The following is an 18,892-nucleotide window of genomic DNA, read 5'->3' as shown; positions in this document are numbered from 1 at the left end:
TCCATCCCCATCCCTCCATCCCCCCATCCCTCCATCCCCATCCCTCCATCCCCATATCCCTCCATCCCCATCCCTCCATCCCCATCCCTCCATCCCCATCCCTCCATCCCCCCATCCCTCCATCCCTCCATCCCCCCATCCCTCCATCCCCCCAACCCTCCATCCCCCCATCCCTCCATCCCCCCATCCCTCCATCCCCATCCCTCCATCCCCCCATCCCCTGCACACCCTCCTCCTCCTCGTCCCCTATGCCCGGGAAAACCGGGAGCGAGCCGAGCACGCCTCCTGCCCTTCCTTCCCCCGGGCTGCGGCTTGGAGGGGGAGGACTGGGGGGGGGGGGGGGGGGGGTCACGGCCACGGCCAGCCCGGGGGCGTTATCCCGGAGGGACCCCGCGAGCACCCTCCGGGAGGCCCCGGCGAGCTGCCCACGCGGGGCTGCCCACGCGGGGCCGTGCCGGGGGCAGCCCGGGGCTTCCCGGGGAAGGGAAAATCGCTCGGAGCTCACCGAGCGGCCCGCCGCCCCCACGGCCGCAGCGGGACCCCCCAGCACCGAACCGCCCGCTGGGCTGCCCTGATGCACGCCGCTTTCCTTTTTTCCTTTCCTTTTTCTTTTTTTTTTAAATTTTTTTATTTTTTTTTCTTCGGTTTTAATTAATCCCTGCCCGTCACAAATGGAGCCCTCGGGCTGGGAGGGGGAGACAAAGCGCTCCTCGGCACAGCCGCAGGCGGACACCGCCGGCAGCCCGGCGAGTCCCGCTTCCACCGGGGGGATGCGAAAAGCGCCCCGGGGGGGCTGCCCCCGCTCCCGGGGGGAGCCCGGCGAGGATCTCCCGGCACAGAGCGGGACAGCGCCGGGTCCTGGGGCTGGGGGGGTTGGAGGAGGACAAGCAGCCTCACATCCCGGGCTGTGCTTACGTCTGAAACACACGTGCGTATTCGGCAAAATGTTCCGTGCTTCCTCTGGTCATTAGAAATACCTCCGCAGAGAGGGCTTCACTGGGAAAAACGGGAGCTCTTACCAAGGTTCCTTATTTTGCTCAGTTCATCGGTATACGCTCAATAAGCCTGCATTGCCACTTCGCAGCGTATCTGGTAAAGCACTACGGTGAAAGCAGCAGTGGTAGAGCTGGCAAAAGTAGCAAACCTGCATCTGAGCCTTCCTTCCATCAGAAAGATGCAGGCTACATTAAATACATATATATATATACGAATGTATATATATATATGCACAAAATACACAAATGTACATATACAAATATATATATATACAAATATACTACACATATACATATTTATATGTCATTAGTTAAAAAAAAAACAACCCCCCCACAACTGGTGCCAAACCTATGTTCCTATCTGACTCCAGACTTCACAAAGTCAGAGTTGAGCCAAAAAAAAGTCATCTAAGGATGAAATAACGACGCTGTGAGGTCTCTACAATGGAAAGAATTATCCTGGCAGAAACCTAGCAGGATGTGCTTTTCGGGGTGAACATGAACAGCGTTGTCATTTTGCTCAGCAAACAGCATGTCGCTTTTCAGAAGAATTAATGATTGGAAACCCACCGCCGAAACACCCATCTGGCTGGTCTCCAACCAGCCGCAGCCCATCTCCCCGTTAACTGCCTCCACCAAGTGCTTTTGGTGCTAAAAACAAGAAAATACTATATAATACGTGTACTTTCTATGGGCTTGTTATTGTCTTGGTATTCCAGTTTCACACCCAATTTCGGCTTCTCACATTCCGGACAGAAGTGAGAATCGCAGCGTGACGTAGAAATGCTTTGCAGTCTTATTGAATTTTGCTCCCATGCTGTCACGGTGTCCCCGCTCTTTCTCAGCCAGTCACTTTGCCGTAAGTAGGTGCAGTTGCACGAGGTCATTAAAGACTCGTACAGACGCAGGCAGTGGACACGCCAAGGGGCCCCACAAGGACTCTTAACAAGTGCACGTGGAGCAGCCTGCGCCCTCCAGGCTCACTCGACAAACACTGAAATTAGCACTTTCAGCCTGCGATGACAAGGACAAGGCTGCTCCCCCAGCCACACGGAGCACATCGCACCCACAGCCCTGCCCCGGCCGACTCGGCTTTGGCGGGCTGAAAACTGACGTTTGTCACTTAAATGCAAACCAGTCTAATCAGGGGGCCTGAGGGGACCGGCGGTGGCAATAGAAGGGCCTGGATATGGCCAGGCGTCCCCTTTCTTCATCCAGTCGAGCTTTAGTGTTTGGGCAGTCACGTAATAAATGAAATATAGCTCACAGGAGCACGAGGACTTTTTGCACAAGCAAAAGCATCAAAGAAGTCTCTTATTTACTCCATGCCAGAGTTAGGGGAAAAAAGAAAAAAAAAAAAAAAAAAGGTTTTGTCTCAGTTTCTGTGTAAGCACATCAGATTCCAGCTGAAACCTCATGACAGTAATGATTTGACTAGGCCAGATAGATCATCTCCTCCCAATGCACACAGAATTATCCTTCCCCTCTTTGCACATGGGGACGAACTGAGAACAGGCTGTGAGAACCACAAAATCACAGACAAGAAGCACTCATTGAAACGTCCCCTCCCAGTCCGAAGGGGCCGGGGCACCCAGCACGACTGCGATAGTTCCAGAACCTCGTCCATAGCAAACCCTCTTTCCTTGGAAGACAGCCCCAGGATCCGTGGAAATAGCAGTGAGGTGCTGATGCTGCTTTTAAAGCGCACCGCACAGCACTGAACACTGGCACATTGCAGATTTTCCTCAAAAGAAAACGCTGTGGATTTTTGATTTTTCCTGTTTATTATTTTTAACCAGCACATTTGCACCTGCCTCTCACACCAAGCTCCCAAACTCCCTCTTGCTGCTTATGGAGGTTGTTCTCCATGCCCCGGCATCTAAAAGGTCAAGGTGTTTTTCCCCTGCCCGGTACAAACGTGGCTATTCAATGCAATTAGTGCAAAGGTGTTTGCCCGTGGCGGTGGCTTTTCTTAGGTGGAAAAGCGCGGTTTTGCTTAAATGGGAAAAGGAAGGGAAGGGTTCCCCTGGGGCTCCTCTCCCCACTGCAGGGCCAGGACCACGCGGGGTCAAGCCTAGGCCACGGTGGGCAGTTTTGTGGAAATCCTTTGTTCGAAGCCAGCGTTTACTCAGGCAAGAGACTGTCCTCGGGTCGAGCACGGCCAAAACAACCACATCTCACCTCGCGCTTAAAGGTCAGACTCTTTTCCTTCCCTGGGTGTTTAGACTGGTTTTGCCGCCTCCCCATCCTTCAGCCACCCCTGCTCACCTCGCTGGGGCCCGGCGTAGGTAAAAATTACCCACTGCCTGAAAAGGCCTCTTTGAAACCGTTTCCCTCTTTTCTTTTTTTTTTTTTTGGAGCGGTGCTGGCTTTTCCACCTTCGCTGCTGCAGCGCAGGAGCTCCCGGCGCTGCGGTCCCCGGCGCACCCTGCGCCCTTCGGCCGCTCGCACGTCCCTAACTCATCCCTCTCTTTCCTGCTGCTAAATCGCCTTAACAGGAGCCGAAAGCTGGGTCAGTGCTTTCAGCTCTTCCGTATTTGCAGTTGCTGGAGCTGCTGTTCGGGTAACGGAGTGGAAAATGAGGTTCCCCCCCAAAAAACAACTCTTCACTGCAACATGGGAATCTGGGATTTTCATGTTAATCCTCCCAGTCACTTCACCTTTCTGTGGGGAAGTCTTCCCATCTGGGAAACTGCCTGGGGACTGTCAAAGGTTGTTTGGTTGTTTGTTTAAAGCCCTTACATCCAACTACGAGCAATTGCGCTCCTGACTGCTCCTGATTGAAGGGGGCACTGGGAATAGTTTCCATGTCATCCTCCTCCTTTGGGAAACTTGCGGCAGCAGAAACCTGTGAATCTAACTTAACTTTTTCAGACATATTTAACAACCTTTTACGATGTGAACTGTAAATCCCTAAAAGTGAAACAAGATCTTCAGAAGCCGCAGGCTCGTAGCCCCTCAGCCAGCACCGCCGGCAAGCCCAGCTTTTGGAAAACTCCCCCCGCTTTTGGAAATCCCACCAGGCACCTCTCCCGAGGCACGTGCATTTACGACAGCCGAACCCCAGGAGCTCACATCCCTTTCCAACGCTCACACCAGCAGTCGGGAGCCACGTGCCCACCGCAGGGCAGTGACCTCAGGCTGTCCCCCCCACCCCGGCTCATCTCGGTCCTGGCGTCGCTCCGGACCTCAGGCGCTGCAGGAGCTCTGCGTCTCGCTTTCCACATCTGCAGAATGGGAATAACAGCTTTCCCCAACTCCAAAGGTCCCTGTGCTCATTAAACATTTCAAAAGCATGCGGGAGAATCTACAATTATCCAAAAAATCACTGCGAATTTTCATTATTATTCCAACACTTACATTAAAGACACATGTCCTGGTAAGTAGCAGGCATGAGGAATCATTATGCTAATTTTAGACAGAGCATCTGCTCAATGTTAAATCTGAAACTTTGTCTCGAAGAAATAATTTAAATTATTTTTCTTCAGAATTGACATTTGTCAAACAATATGTCGCGAATAGAAATCGCAGCCAACTATGAGTAATCCGAGCGAACACACGCACTCCGCCGCGGCAAAACGCGCTCGGGGAGGGAGGCTGCTGCCTTTTGGCATGGCAGGAATTAATGAGTGAAATAGCCAGGCTGACGGGCTTCCTGCCTCGCAGCCGTTTCTGCCAGCTTCTGCTGGTGGCACGGAGGGAGGCGCGTCCCTGCCCTGTACCCTCGCGCCGGGATTACCCCGGGCAGCGCTCAGCCTGCCCCAGTGCAAGGGGCAGGCTGGGACCGGCGCTACCTGTAGGGACCAAACAGCCTCAAAGCAGTGCTTATTTTGTTGCTAGAATAAACTATGTGCGTGGCTTAGAGGCACATCTTACCCAGTATTTTATTTATTCTTTTATTTATTTTTGCACATGCATCTGAGCACCTTCCCACTTGCCTAATCCAGTTTTGCAAAGTAACTGGGGATGGGAGATACCATCTCCAGAGCCCGTACGTGTCAGCCCTGCTGTGTTTGCACTGGGGGAAGGGATGCAGCTACTTTCAAGCACGCTTTTTCTCTTCCTTTCTTCCTATTAATTTTAGTCCGGTCGTTTCCAGCATGCCTGGGGAGCCCTGGGGATCTGGAGGCAACTTCTAAGAGTTTTGTGAGTTGTCACTAAGAAAAGCAAATCCAGTGTTTGGAAGCTTAAATTTGCTATGCAAATGACTGCACCCCTCTGTAAAAATGTAAGATTTACAAATCAAAAAAAGGTTGGAAACCACTGACATAGACCAATATACAGTAAACACCCCAATAACCACATCAATACCTGCGAAACAAGGTATTACAGAGCGGGTCCACATCTTGCAGAATGTGTGTCTATACATAACAAGCGTTAATTTGAAAATTAAATAAGCATTTTTAACATATAGTTTGGGTTATACTGTAGACACAGAAGCCATTTTCCCTCCTGAAAATATTGCAAAAATAGAAGGGTTGGTTTGCTTTTAAGAACGGAAATTGAATGGTGACAAATCGCCATCATACTGTCCACTGGTTACGGCCTTTTGAATTCCACCTAGAAAAGTTCCCAAGTCCCATCAGAAATTGCTCGTCTCAGATTTCCTAAATGCCTGGCTGTAAAATCAGCCACTGATCCCCAAGCCACCTCCTTTTTGGCAGCTCCATATGTATATAGTCTGCAAGTATCTGTCAGCTTTTTAGACAAAAGATAGCTGGTATCTAAAATTTCAGTAACGCCGGCTAAAACCTCTTTCTCCCTAATTCTGATCTTGACATTTTTCAAGGCAACACAATCATTTCTGACTGTGAAGTCGACAGCTGTTCCACCCAAACACCCTGCTTAGATTCATTTTACCTTAAGCGCGGGATGGCCAGGGATGCCTCTGCCGTGAACCCCCCAGCAGGGACGGCGATGTCCTGGCCTCAGTGGAATTCCCCCGAAGAGCAATGCCCCACACATCACCCCGAGGGTGAGCAGTGAAATGTGGCTTCCGAGCGCCAAACAGGAAACTAAGCAAAAGAATTTAAGAACTAACAAAAGCATATAGGAAATCCTCAAGGGGCAGGGAAGGTAAGAGAGAAAAAATAAATAGCACACACCCTGGGGAAAGTAAAAGGAAACAGGGCTTGCCCTTCCACCACTGTCAACCCATTCACTTTCTGTTTACTCCAGTGCGAGGGAGAAGTTAGGAGCACCTAAAGGTGGTTTTGCCCCATCCTCCCTCCCTGGTCACACCAAAGCGGCGTCCCCCAGCCAAGGCGACCTGCCCCAGGGTGTCCATGAAGAGTGAAGCCGGTGCTGCACGGGCTGTTTGAGCCCCTGGGAAGCACGCACGATGCTGGGCAAACCGCTTTATTTGAATGCCATGCGCAGGGAGAGCACCGGGGGCTGGGTTTTTCGGATGAGCTCCAGGATTTAAGTCGCACGTCCCAACACAGCCGTGCTCAGACGCGGGTACCCCGCTTCGCTGCGGCAGCCTGCACACCTTGGTGCATCTCAGCAGCCCACCGCTGCATTGCGCTTCCTCCGCCCTGGTACCCATATGGCTGAGATGAACCCAAATGCTGCCATCACCTGCGTTCAGAGGAAAACCCCGCGCAAAGCAACCGCCAGCTGCTTCTGGACTAAAAGAGGGTCGGTTTAGATTAGATATAGGGAGGAAGTTCTTTACCCTGAGGGCGGTGAGGCCCTGAACAGGCTGCCCAGAGGAGCTGTGGGTGCCCCATCCCTGGCAGTGCCCAAGGCCAGGCTGGATGGGGCTGGGGGCACCTGGGCTGCTGGGAGGGGGCCCTGCCCGTGGCAGGGGGTTGGAACCAGATGGGCTTTCAGGTCCCTTTCAACCCAAACCCTTCTGTGATTCTATGAACTTTCCATACAGTTCCTCCAAACCCAGCCTATCAAGCAGTTAGAAACTGCTCTTAATGCAGTAATACCAACAGCGTGTGTTTGGACCGAAACTCCACAAATAGCCATGTACAGTGAACCCAGGCAATAACGCATCAGTAACGTCAGTAATTTTTCTTTGAATAATTATTTCCCAAGACTGGACCTCTACCAGAAGCTTCTGTTGCTCCTTGCATTAATTGCATTAATTGCATTACCTCATTTCTGCCTCTCGCTACAGAAACTTGCAACAATTTGTCAGCTCGTATTCCCCCTTTCAAGTCAGAATTAGCAATAGGAAACCAAAATAGTTTTATTGGTGGACTGTGTCCTTTTAACAAATTTCAGTAGGAAAACATCATAAGTTTTGCATCTGTGGCTAAATGCAACAGGACTTGGGGGGAGCATCTGGCTGCTAACATTCAGCAGTTTTTGGTGGAGGCTCAAGGGAGGGCAGGCAGCAGCCTCGCAACACCAAAAAAGGGAATAAAAAAGCATCATTCGGGCAACATCCATAACTTTATAGTTAGGATTTTGATTGATTTTTTTTTCATTTGTAAAGCAAGGAATTTAGTTCTTTGATGTATAAGAAAATGCACACAGCACAGCTTCTCCAAATTTACAGCATTTGTTCTTTAAGTAAAGAAATCTGTACCTAGTGAATACAACACCAGAACTGGTGCAAAACCAGTTTCTGTGGCAATCTTGTCTCTGCCGTAAGTGACCGCCCAGTAGAGTAACGTTGGCTCTGAAATACTTTCTGCAAAATTAAAATTCATCAAATCTTAAATGTAGACTGCACTAGCAAAAACATAATTAAGCAAAGTCATGAAGGACTATTGTACTACACCGATGTGGTCGCCTGGGCCACATCAGCTACTTAACACATCTCTGAAGCCGGGCTGTTACAAGACAAGGGATTGCAGCTCTCTTATTTACCGTGGCCATGCGTTCACCAGTGACTGGAAGGAAAGGGCAGGAGCAGCAGAGTATGGCAGCAGCTCTCCTTGTTCAGGTGCCACTGCTCATTAAAAATGTTGTGGCCGCCCTTTAGTTCGGACACTGGGGATCGAGAAGATCCCCGGCTGCTTTGGTTGGCATCTCTGTGTGCTGCTGCACAGCACAAAGGAAGCCTTTACAATAGAGACAAAAATGGTTGGGGGTTTTCACCCTGCACACCTTTTCCCAGTCTGCTATTCTTGGCAGCACAGGCCTCTAACCTATTCCTAATAAAAATATATTAAAGTCTGCCTTCTGCAGTAAGCTTGCTGGCTGGAATTTTTCTCACCCATCTTCAGATTTCTGCAAAGTAAATATCTCCACGCCTCCTTTTATGGAGGAAGTCCTAGAGTTGATTCACTTCATTGCAAGATACACATCTGAAGTAGTAGGTGAATCATGCCCTGGAACATTTTTTTTTTTCTCTTTACTGACTGCAAAGGGAGCGTGGATGACTCCTCAACTGGAGAGAGATGAGAGAGTCCCAGCCCTGCTGTTTGCACTGCCCCGAAACTCCAGTACCGTGCTCTTAACAGGATGTATGTGTGTGCATGAGTGTGCATTATTTCACACTTCATCAAACCACTAGAAGTGTCACCTGACTACCCACACTGTGCTTATTATGTATTATTCATATATTCAGTGGTATATTATTCACTAATGAACTCTATACAAAAAAATACATACAGTTTAGACAAGGAACTTTATCAAAAAGACCCTTACAAATAAGATATGGTAACTTAGAATTTATAAACTTAGGAAATTAAGACTTAATTTCACATACACTTAAGACTTCAGGTCACATACAAAAATAAATTCAAATAAGCACATGTGAAATGAAGATATCCAAAATACCCTAACACCCTAAACCAGCGCGGGAAATCATAAAATTGCCATTGCAGTGTTTGTGGCTTCACATCAGCCAGAACCTGAGTTGCTATTCTTGGTCAAGTCAAGGGCCATCCAGTCCCACACCCTTCTCCAGGAGGTCCCTGGCCCTGGCAGCAACCTGCACCCCAAGAGGATGTAGCGAGGGACCTGAGGGACGGGTCTCTCCATTCAAACTGCACCAAGCATCATGATAAAATCCCAGAGCAGCAAACAGCTTGCACAAACGGGGAAATAGCTGCAAAATAGCAGCACCAGGGAGCGGTGGGGCCATTCCCGATTTCGGCTGGAGTTTGCTGACATCCTTCCAAACTTAGATTGGACAGTTTTGAAGTAAACAGTCCACAGGCAAGATCCCATCTGACTTAATGCAACCGATAATTTTTTTTTATTTCTTTGTAGTTTGCTGTTGTTGTTTTGGTTTGGTTTTTGTTGTTGTTGTTTAGTCTGGCTTTCCTATAAACAAGGCGGCCGCACATCTCATTAAGGATTAAGGGCGTTTGCATAACCACCAGGACAGCCACTGATCAACTTCCAGTGCATGAGAAGGTATTACCCTCTGATTTTTATTTTTATTTTTATTTTTATTTTTATTTTTATTTTTATTATTTTTATTTTTATTTTTATTTTTATTTCTGCTGTTCTACATTTCTATGTTCTTTCTCCTGCATTCAGGGTCACTAAAGCAACTTGAATTGGCCATATTGATGACTTGGGGATCTATCAGTGCAAAAGATGATGTTCAATGGTCTAGGAGATGAAAATGCAGACTTCTGGGAATCTAGAGAATGGCACTGAAAACCGAAATGTGTCCTTCAGTGTCCAGATTAACTGGGCTCCTACATAAGCAGCACGCACTGGTCCTGCAGTATTCACAGCATGTACATCTTCCCGTATAAAAATGCAAACTTTCAAAATGGGCACCGTGGTGATGACGTTTTAAATAACTACTGCTTTATGAATACTTCTCAGATTTTTTGTTTGTTTTAAAACTACTTAAAGTTCATTCTTCAGTGCAGCATTGTCTCAAAAGTATATATTTTGCCAATTTATTTTATTGGTTGGGGAAAGAGAAAGTAAACACGTGGTAGTCCCCTCTCTTTGCTGTTCTTACTTCATGTGACAGAAGAGACAGTCCAGGAGCAAACCTTGATGCTTTTGGTTTAGTTTAGGCTTTTTTTTTTTTTTTTTTTTGTGAAGTGGAAAGAGAGAAAATCATTTTCAGCATCTGAGCTTCCATGCCCTGGGCAGAAAGGGAGTGAGCCTTGTCCCACACAGCTGCTGGCTGATGCTTCAACAATTTGCTGCTACACCAGCTTGTGTGAACTTTGGGCTCGTCAATCTGTGCACATCCTGCTAATTTTGGAGAATGACGCTTTTAAAACTCTTCTGCTCACCCTTGTTAAGCTTCCCATTATAACTCCCTGAAACATGCATTATGCTGCAGTCCCCTTCCGCAGCCCCTTGGAGATTTCAACCAAAAGGAAAAAAAAAAAAATCACAAAGCCTAAATGCAAAATCAATGCTTCGAACTCAGGGGGTCTGGAGAAGAAACACGGAGAGGCAGCACTGCCTCAAAACGCGTGTTTGAGCTGTCAGGCACATATGGTGGCCAAATAAAAGGGTACATTTCTATGAGAGCGTTTCTGAAGTGCTTGATGATTTATTTCTAGATGTAGGGAGACAGGACAGGCACACAGTGAATTTCAAGGCAGCAAAGGCCTGTTGTAAATCAGATTGTCATTTTTCCTATCTTCTGAAAAGAATCCCAGAAAGGTTAATTTAAACAGCGAGGTATGTTTCCCGCTCCCTCAATTTTCTTCTCTCCCTCATGGCTATATGGCAGAAGTTATGTTATTGCTTACCTCCAGGGCAGGAGAACAGAAAGGGACTTCTGCTGGAGATCAGCCGAAGCTCTGTGCTGGGTATCAGCAGACGATGGAGAAAACCTGTGAGCTTTAGGTCATGTCCAGATGTTTTTGCATCTGCTTGGGCATCTTTGACTGGCTTTGGCAGCTGATGTGGTGTACACATTCAGGAGGGCAATCCAGAAGTGCCATGCTCCAAACTGCCTAGCCTTGGAGATGCCTAAACCTGACTAGGAGCCATGTAGGACCTAAAATATCGCTGGGTCCTCACATCTGGGCACCTACACGTGCTCAGAAATGTCCCAGGCTTGGGAGCTGGATGCTTTGCTCACACCTAATCTACATCTTGATGAAGGGAAGGCATCCGCTCAAAGTCCACCCACTAGGTACAGGCAGCCCCCAAATTCAGCACGAAGCACGGGAGCTGCTCTCCAATACAAGAACCGCTGACGAGCAGTCAACTCCTTCCCAATATTGATACCAGGATGAGTTTTATGATGTTATCTTGGACCGGGGGTTGCTGTTTCCTTTATACACCTCCTAATTTCTCACTGGGAAAGACAGGAGACATCACGCTTCAGTGGGGACTGCCGTGCAGGGTGGTGGCAGGATATGGCCCTGACTCTTGGCCACCTCTGTGGGCGTTCAGGTTTTGTGATAAAAATCTCTGCTGCACAGCCACAGAAGAGCACGGAGATTCCCCGGTGGGCGAGGGGCCCAAATAACGCCCTGCCCTACTCCCAGCCCCATCCCGGCAGCCCTCAGCCCCTCCCGGACCCACCTCCACAAGGCCAGAGAAGCACAGGGGCACAACAGCAGGTGGGGACCCAAATTCGGGACTCAGAGGAAGGGACACCCTGCCCAGCTCCTCCCAGGGTTGTCCCAGGAGAGCCTCAGCCCCGGGGTCCGGGCGTGAAACCCACGATGCTGATGAGGCCCGTGACCCGCGAGGTGAGTCAGCCGGAGCTCACTACGGACCGAGGCGGGGATGGGCCCCGTGGGGGATGCAGGGGAAGCACACCTGGGGATTGCACAAGGCTTTACAGCAGGGTGTTTAGGGAAGGACCCAAAGGTGGGGAAGGGAGGGATCAAGGTGGTTTGGGGAGGAACACGTGGGTAAATAGAGGGATAAGGAGATAAAAAGGGCCATCCCTGTGCAAACAGTGCTGGGCAGTACGCTTCTGCAGCCATGATGAGTGCGGTCTGTCCTATCTTCTCATTAAACTCTGTTTATAACAATTTTCCTGGGGGAGGGACTCCCTTTGCCTGTGTACGTGTGCACAGGGTCTGAGTGCAGCTGGGACCAGGGGTGAGTGTGCACCAGCAACGCGAGCGGGGTTCCTACGTCCCAGCACCAGCAACCGGTGAGACTGGGGACCCAGGCCCAGCTCGGGGATGGTCTGCAAGTCTAAGCTCACCTACTGGAGGGATCCACATTGTCCATGCGTGTATATATATTTCCCACTAACAGATCTCCATCCTGAAGTGTAACCCAACGGCCCTGAGAGAGTGAGAGACAGATAACTTTGTTGTCCATCCAGGAGATCCATGCCACCACCACCACCGCCCCCAAAAGCTCTATTCTGCGATCAGCAATGCTAAGCTTCCTTCCCCGACTCTGCTTACATGTTTAAAAGACTAGCTTGGATTTTCTGTCTTTATATATATATTATTTTACACTTTCATTTCAGCACAGAAAGCTCCTAAAATTTTCCTTCCAGGGCTTGAATCTAAGTAATTACAGGCTACGGTCACACAGTATATGCTGGCTGGTACAGCTCTCTTCCCTGCCAGAAAAGCAGGTCAATTATAAGCAATGAACCACATTACCAGGAGAGAAAGCTGGTTTGAATTCTGGTCAATTAGTGCTTAAAACTGTCGTGGAAGAGAAAGGTAAATTGAGCTAATACAGCTACACAGGCAGGCCGACATATCTCAGCATCGAGCACAGACAGCAGAGGCTTAATTTCTGAGATGGCAGGAATTAATGATGTTTTGGCATAAAATCAACTTCAAACCTGCAGGGTGAAATCAGTGAGGTTCCTGGCCCGTCTCTTCTCGCCTCCTTCTTCGGGTCCCCAATTGAAAAAACATGCCTACTTAGGGAGGGTGCTGAAACACGTAATTAACTTTAAGGATGTCCTTACATGCTTTCCCGTGACAAAGTGCAAAGAGCTGCAGTGTGTAAGGGCTTGCTGGACTCCTGCCATTCCCATGACTGCCCCAGCCAGGGAGGAAGAGGAGAAGGAGCGAGCACGAAGCAGGCTTCCTCAGGCGCCCCTTGCAGAGGGCTGGCTCTCAAATAGCCCAGAGACCTGGGACCAGCAGCTTGAGTTTGTGGCTCCCCGTCCCCCTGCACCCCTCTTTTGAGCATGGCCTATTGGAAGCAGTGCAAACTTCAAAGGAAAGGTTGAAAAGAGATGGTTAGCCTGAAAACTTCATTTTCTCCAGCTGGTAAATGTGCACATCACCTCCCAGGGGCCACATTGATAGAAAGGGAGAGCCAGACACCTCTCAGGTTTCTGCTCACTACTGCTCATGCAATGCCCTTTCGTGGTTTATCATCCAAGACAGCAGCAACCAGTGGGATATCGCAGCAGAGCCAAGCCCAGAGGAATGACAGACAAGGGAAATCAAACACGCAGTCCCCAGGGCAGTGAAGGAAAGCAGCAGATGGAAAGCAAAGGCTCTGCTGCCCCGGAGTGCCTCCTGCAAGCTGGGAAGGGGCTACGGCTTGGTGCTCCTCATCCCTGTCCCACGTCCCAGCAAACATGCAGGGAGCAGACACTCCTGGCTCTTGAGCTTCCCAGCTTCCCAGCCCCAGGGCTTGTTGGCACAAGCTGCCAGACTGGGTGGACTGAGCACCACGAAGCACCTGGCATGGACATTGAGAACCTGGTCCCACGCGTCCATCTCGGTACTACGATACCCACGGCGCTGCACTCGCCATGTGAGTGCTGCCCTGCCCTCACAAGCCTTCATCCTTCCACCGCCGGAGCCAGGAGAGGCTGGCATGGACCAGACCTAGAAAAGCTTGAGGTCGGAGCCAAGGAGCACAAGTTGGGTCCACCACATCTCAGGGCTGTCCCATCCCAGCTCCAAAATACCAGTACCTCCTTACGAGCAGGTGCTGCGTGGATCCTGGGTCCTCGGGCTCTGCCCGCAGCATCATCGGCTTCCCCACAAAACGCATCTCCTCTCCTTATGCAGCACAGGGTGGGACCCAGCCATGCATGACCTCGATGAGCATTAAACCTTAATGTACACCAGATCGTGAACTGTCACAACAGCAGCCATCAGCAGCTCATTGCACATCACCACACGGATTTACACTGGCACAAAGCTGATTAGGTAAGAAAGGAATCAAGGAATAAAGCTCTGCCTGGACACAGCAGGGCTGCGGGACACCCATTTGTTAGAAGAGGTTCATCCCATGTTTCTTCTTTGTGTTTGGGTTAATTCTAGCATAAAGTGGGGTTTGTGAAAGCCCAGGAATACTCTGAGGTTGTTGGCAGGTGGTTTCACTGGACTGCTCGCTCCTCCAGCTTTTCTTAAAAAGCTCAAAAGCAAAGCAGCTGAAGCTCGGGGAGGCAGCGATGCCCCGAGCCCCAGGCTGGGCTGCTTACAGACGACCCACTGCAAAACCACCCTGCAGCGCTGGAGGCTCAATACCTTTCTTCACTCTGCTAACAGCCGCGGTGACCTGAAGCGGCCTGAGTGCTCTCAGAAGTGCCTCAGCCGACCTCTGCTTATCTGAGCAGCTCCCAAATCCCAGGGCTGGAGCTGTGAGACCTGCCCGTGGACCCCTCTGCAGACATCTCCCCCCTCCACAGGTGCCAGCACTTCAAAGGCAGGTGCAGAACATCCCATAATAATGAGAATAAAAGGAAAAAAAAAAAAGCCTGCTCGCTAGGCAGGCACTGTTTGACACCCCAACACGTGAGGCTGTATTTCTTAAGCAGCCTCACTTTTCTGTAGCTCTCACCGAACGGATCTATGTGTCGTTTTATTAATATTAGCCGTGTCTGTCTGGTTTTTAAAATGTTATTAAGGTCCACTCCAAGATTTTCCTTGGCAATGAATTCCAGGGCTTAATTATGCACTGTGTTAACAGGCTTAGTGTTTTTAAATGTAACACTTAATCTCGTTAGAGGCCACGTGCTCTTGCATTTGCAGAGCAGGTTAAACAACAAGACCAACGCACCCTGCTGTATACCTTTACAGGATGTTTATTGCATCGACCGAATTTCTGCGTATTGGATATGGAGCAACTGCCACGCATCCTCGAAGCGAGCCACCTTCCTAGATCTTGCACTGAGTTACAGAAATCCTTCAGGTCCATCTCTATTAGTGCCAACAAAGCTCAGAATGTCTCTTGTTCCCTACCCATCTCAGTGATGCTCTCTGAAGGGTTTGGGGGAAAATACATGAATTTATACACTGACTTTCTTCAGATAAATACTTCATGTTGGCTCTCTTGCTGCCACAACAAGCAGATGACAAAATGCTACTGCCTGCAGATTGCTGTAGCATAAACAACGCTGTCCTACCAGGACTGCCAGGTCTAACAGGTTTCAGGTAAGGCTCCCCCTTTATGTGAGCTGGTTAATGCACACGCAGTGCTTTTATACTGGCTGTGCTCTTTGCAAAGGGACAGAGAAGAGAGGGGGAGGTTTGGTGCCAACCTCTTCCCCGTGCTGTGGCACCCACGTTTTCTCATTACCTTTCCCAGCACCTCGATATGCTGACTGGATCTAACAGTGATGAAGATCAGGTACGTGCACAGGTTTCAGATTAGCTCTTCCAAGTGCTACGTGTTCATAGTGAGGTCCACATTAGCCTCCAGTTTTTAATATTGACAGTCAAGATACTGTATGTTCTTTCTGCACCCAGAACAAATAAGGAAATGAACCTACCCACCTCACTGCTGGAATTAGCTGTTTACTCACCTGCTTAGTTTTGTTTCTTTGGTGTAATGATAAGAGGACAAATAAGAAATCAATAAAGGAAAAATAAGGGTATTTTGCATATCTGTGTCAACATGAAATTGAGCTGGTAAACATCACTCTTAAAACTCAAGTATCTTCTTGAGTTTATAGGTTGCTTTGTATTCCAGAATTAAACACATAAATATGGTCACATGGGATTAAAGGAAACACAAAATATTAAAAATACTAACTCCTTTTCTGTGATAAAATATATTTTTTCATCTAAAGAACATAAGAATAAAGAATAAACAAATAATATTATATTTGCTCCTATGGCTACATAGCAGCCATATGTCAGAGCATAAGTTTGAAACGTGACTCAAGATGACGATGCATAGTCGTGAAATATCTTGTTAAAAGTCCTTGACAGTCAAGAGCTCCCATGTTACAAACGTCAACAGCAGCGTATCATTTTCCACTTTGGGATTTTCACTCTCTAATACCCATATTATTTCAGCACACGTACTTGATGCATCATATGGAAGCAAACCCGTCATCCGTACACTTCACAGCAACATTGTTCACGTCGACTGAAGATGACCCAGTGCTCACAGATAATTTGAAAAGCTGTGCTGTTTCCTTTCTCACGGAGGCTCAAATATTGAAATGCACTCAAAATTTGTGTGCCAATCCTGGGCCTCCATTAGGACAAACTCTCCCAGTTCCCCTGTCGATTTTGTTTGATCGCTTGCACGTTACCAACATATACACAAGGATACCTTTTTTCCTGAACCTGATGGTGTATGGACGTTCCCCTGCATATATTTAGTCACTGCATTTCTGAAACTTTCATAGAATAGCGGAGCTTTTGAGCAAGTGCAATTTGTTCTTACACAAATCTGCGTATAGATGGAGAACGGTCTTGTTAAAATACACGTGGAAACGTTTTGTGGAGAAGCCTTAAAAACAATCCGACAGAGTAAGAGCATATCACAGAACACAACGTATTCATGAGTGTGCTGCGGATAAAGTACAATTGCTGTGCTGTTGTTATTTTTTCAAATATTGTATATTTAAATGGCTATGCGTGGAAGACAACAAGGCATGAGGAATGACATTGGAAAAAGAAGGTTGCTTTTCCCTATTTATACTGTTTGTGGCTTCTTTGAATAGGATTGCGTTTGTTCTTTTGGATATATGCCTTATGGAGCATAAAAACACTTTCCTAAGAAAGACATGTTTCAACCTGAATTTTCTGTATACCTTCCAGCTGAAAACTGGAGTACACAAATACCCCACCGTTTGTCCAGTAAAACTGGAAGGAATTTAAATGAACAAGATAGGGTAAAAGTCTCACCTTAGAGTCATAAACAAACGTACAACAAAACATGAGGGCTTGTTCCCCTCCCTGATGATTCTTCCCAGGAAAACAGATAGCTGATCTCTGCTAGACGGGACTCAGGGGCGCTTTGCTGGCTGAGGACCAAAAATACTGTGCTGAAAAATGCTAAACTAGGTTTGGGGATTACTCTGTCTAACCGTTAAAATGAGTTGCCATTACAATATCGTTGGTTTCAGGCTGTAGTCAGGACCCGGCCAAATAAAAGAAGCCTCTTTCCACCCCTTCCCAGCCATGGGAGTGCCTAAAGGCTGGAATTCAGGATCTGGGAGATAACCAGCATGAAGTCTGAGCAGGACACGCAGCCAGAAAGATCTCCCACAGAATCTGATGTATTTTGAAGAATTTAATCTTTTGGAATCTTTCTGAATTAACATTCATTTTAACTTGCAAACCCCTGGGACAACTTTGTACACAAGCTTCCCAAGAAACCCAGTGTAGTAAAGAGAAGCGTCTTGGGAAAGGTGCTAAAAATAGGGTTACCACAGCAAAGTGCCCAAACATGCACAGAAATATTTCGGTGCAAACAGAACCTGGGTTTCACTCTTTTCTACCCCGTCTCCCAAGCCCATATTGTGCCACTGCATGGCACAGGTAGCTACAGTTAAAGTTCAGTATCTTTTCTGCACTGAGCTCCATCCCTCTCGTGTCCGCCTCGAACCTCAGTTGCTTGCAGCTGCCCCGTGTTTCAGCTCAGCCCAGCAGGCCCTTCTGTAACTCTGAATGAACAACCATCAGCTTTCTAATTTGGGATCCAAGAACAAGTCTCGGAGCCTGGGCATGCTCCAGGAGACCAAGAGAAGTCACATCAATAGCTGCACTCTGCTTCGTACAGACCTCCTTAGCCCTGGGATCTTGGTAGGCTTTACAAACACCAGCTAAGCATCTGGGTTCTCCACGAGAAAGGCATTACTTATTATCAGAGCAGGATTAGTAGCCAGTGAGTGATTTCTGAAGGGTGGCAGAAGAATGATGTGTGGCTGGACAAGGCTTCAACTCCCAGATACCAGCAAGAGAGTTGCTGTGTTGTGCTTTTTTTTTTATTATTTTTTTTAAGATGCAAGTTTGGTGTTTTTGTTTTTGTTTTTAATATTTCTGCTTCTTCGGAGAATAATAATGCACTGGTTGGGGGTGCAGAAGCAGCCTCTGCCACGCTGGAGAGCTGCCTCTCATGCATCTGGAGCAGGACTTTGCAGGACTGGGGGACAAGCAGCAAGAGCAAGCCAGATGCCAGAAGCCGTGACCCAAAGGCACGTGTGCCTGTTTTGCATATGCTATCCCCTTCAGCACGTGCCAAGAGAAAGTCACTGAAACCCAGACGGCTCCAGGCAAGCAATGAATGGATTCTCGCAGCTCCTCCAGCCAGCAGGATAATCGGCAAGGCTGGGGACAGGAGGCACAGCCTTAGAATCATAGAATCATAAAATATCCCGAGTTGGAAGGGACCCATAAGGATCAGCAAGTCCATCTCCTGAAGATGGGCCGATGAGGAGAAGATCTGCAGTTCAGGCTTGTTTGGGCAGCCTTCTCAATCACGTTTAAGAAGTTTGCCCATCAAGCAAATCTCCCCCAAATTAATGAACCTATCTTTTGATTTTATATATTCTCTCCTCCTTTTTAGAATAAAGGGCACAGCTAAGTTGTTTGCGTCTTCTGGTAAGGCTTTTCTTACGATCTTACGTGTTTGGCAGTGATCGTGGCTCTTTCTCCTACGTGTCCAAAATCAGAGAAGTAACAAAGGGTTTCTCAGCCGGAGCCCACGCGGAGGTGCAGGTCAGAGCTGCAAACACCCCGGCTGACTGACACCCAGCATCACTGCCCACCTCGCTACTGGGAGATGCTCAAGATGCTCTCTGTCCTTCCCCCTTGTTTTGGTGCGGCGGTGTGCTACTCGCCCAGTAAGAAGCGGACGACGGTTACCAGTGC

At 48.4% G+C, this 18,892-nt stretch overlaps 1 protein-coding gene across 11 annotated transcripts in view; it reads right to left on the bottom strand.

The window, feature by feature from the left end:
* The window catches only part of HIVEP3 (HIVEP zinc finger 3), a 302,477-nt gene that overhangs the window by 115,689 nt on the left and 167,896 nt on the right, over positions 1 to 18,892 (bottom strand). The window contains exon 1 of one of the 11 annotated variants that reach the window (XM_080566592.1): positions 5,856 to 15,043. The exons of 8 other annotated variants lie outside the window; for them this stretch is intronic. The gene's annotated coding sequence lies outside the window, so the exon portion shown is untranslated. Of the gene's footprint in view, positions 1 to 228; positions 309 to 5,855; positions 15,044 to 18,892 lie in introns of those variants that run through there. 2 more of the 11 variants (XM_080566576.1, XM_080566586.1) reach the window with 2 other exon arrangements.

Source organism: Anser brachyrhynchus (genome assembly GCF_964034855.1).
Source record: "Anser brachyrhynchus genome assembly, chromosome: 24".
NCBI lineage: Eukaryota > Metazoa > Chordata > Aves > Anseriformes > Anatidae > Anser > Anser brachyrhynchus.
The sequence above is the reverse complement of the archived record's forward strand: the minus strand, read 5'-3'. Positions and strand labels throughout refer to the sequence as shown.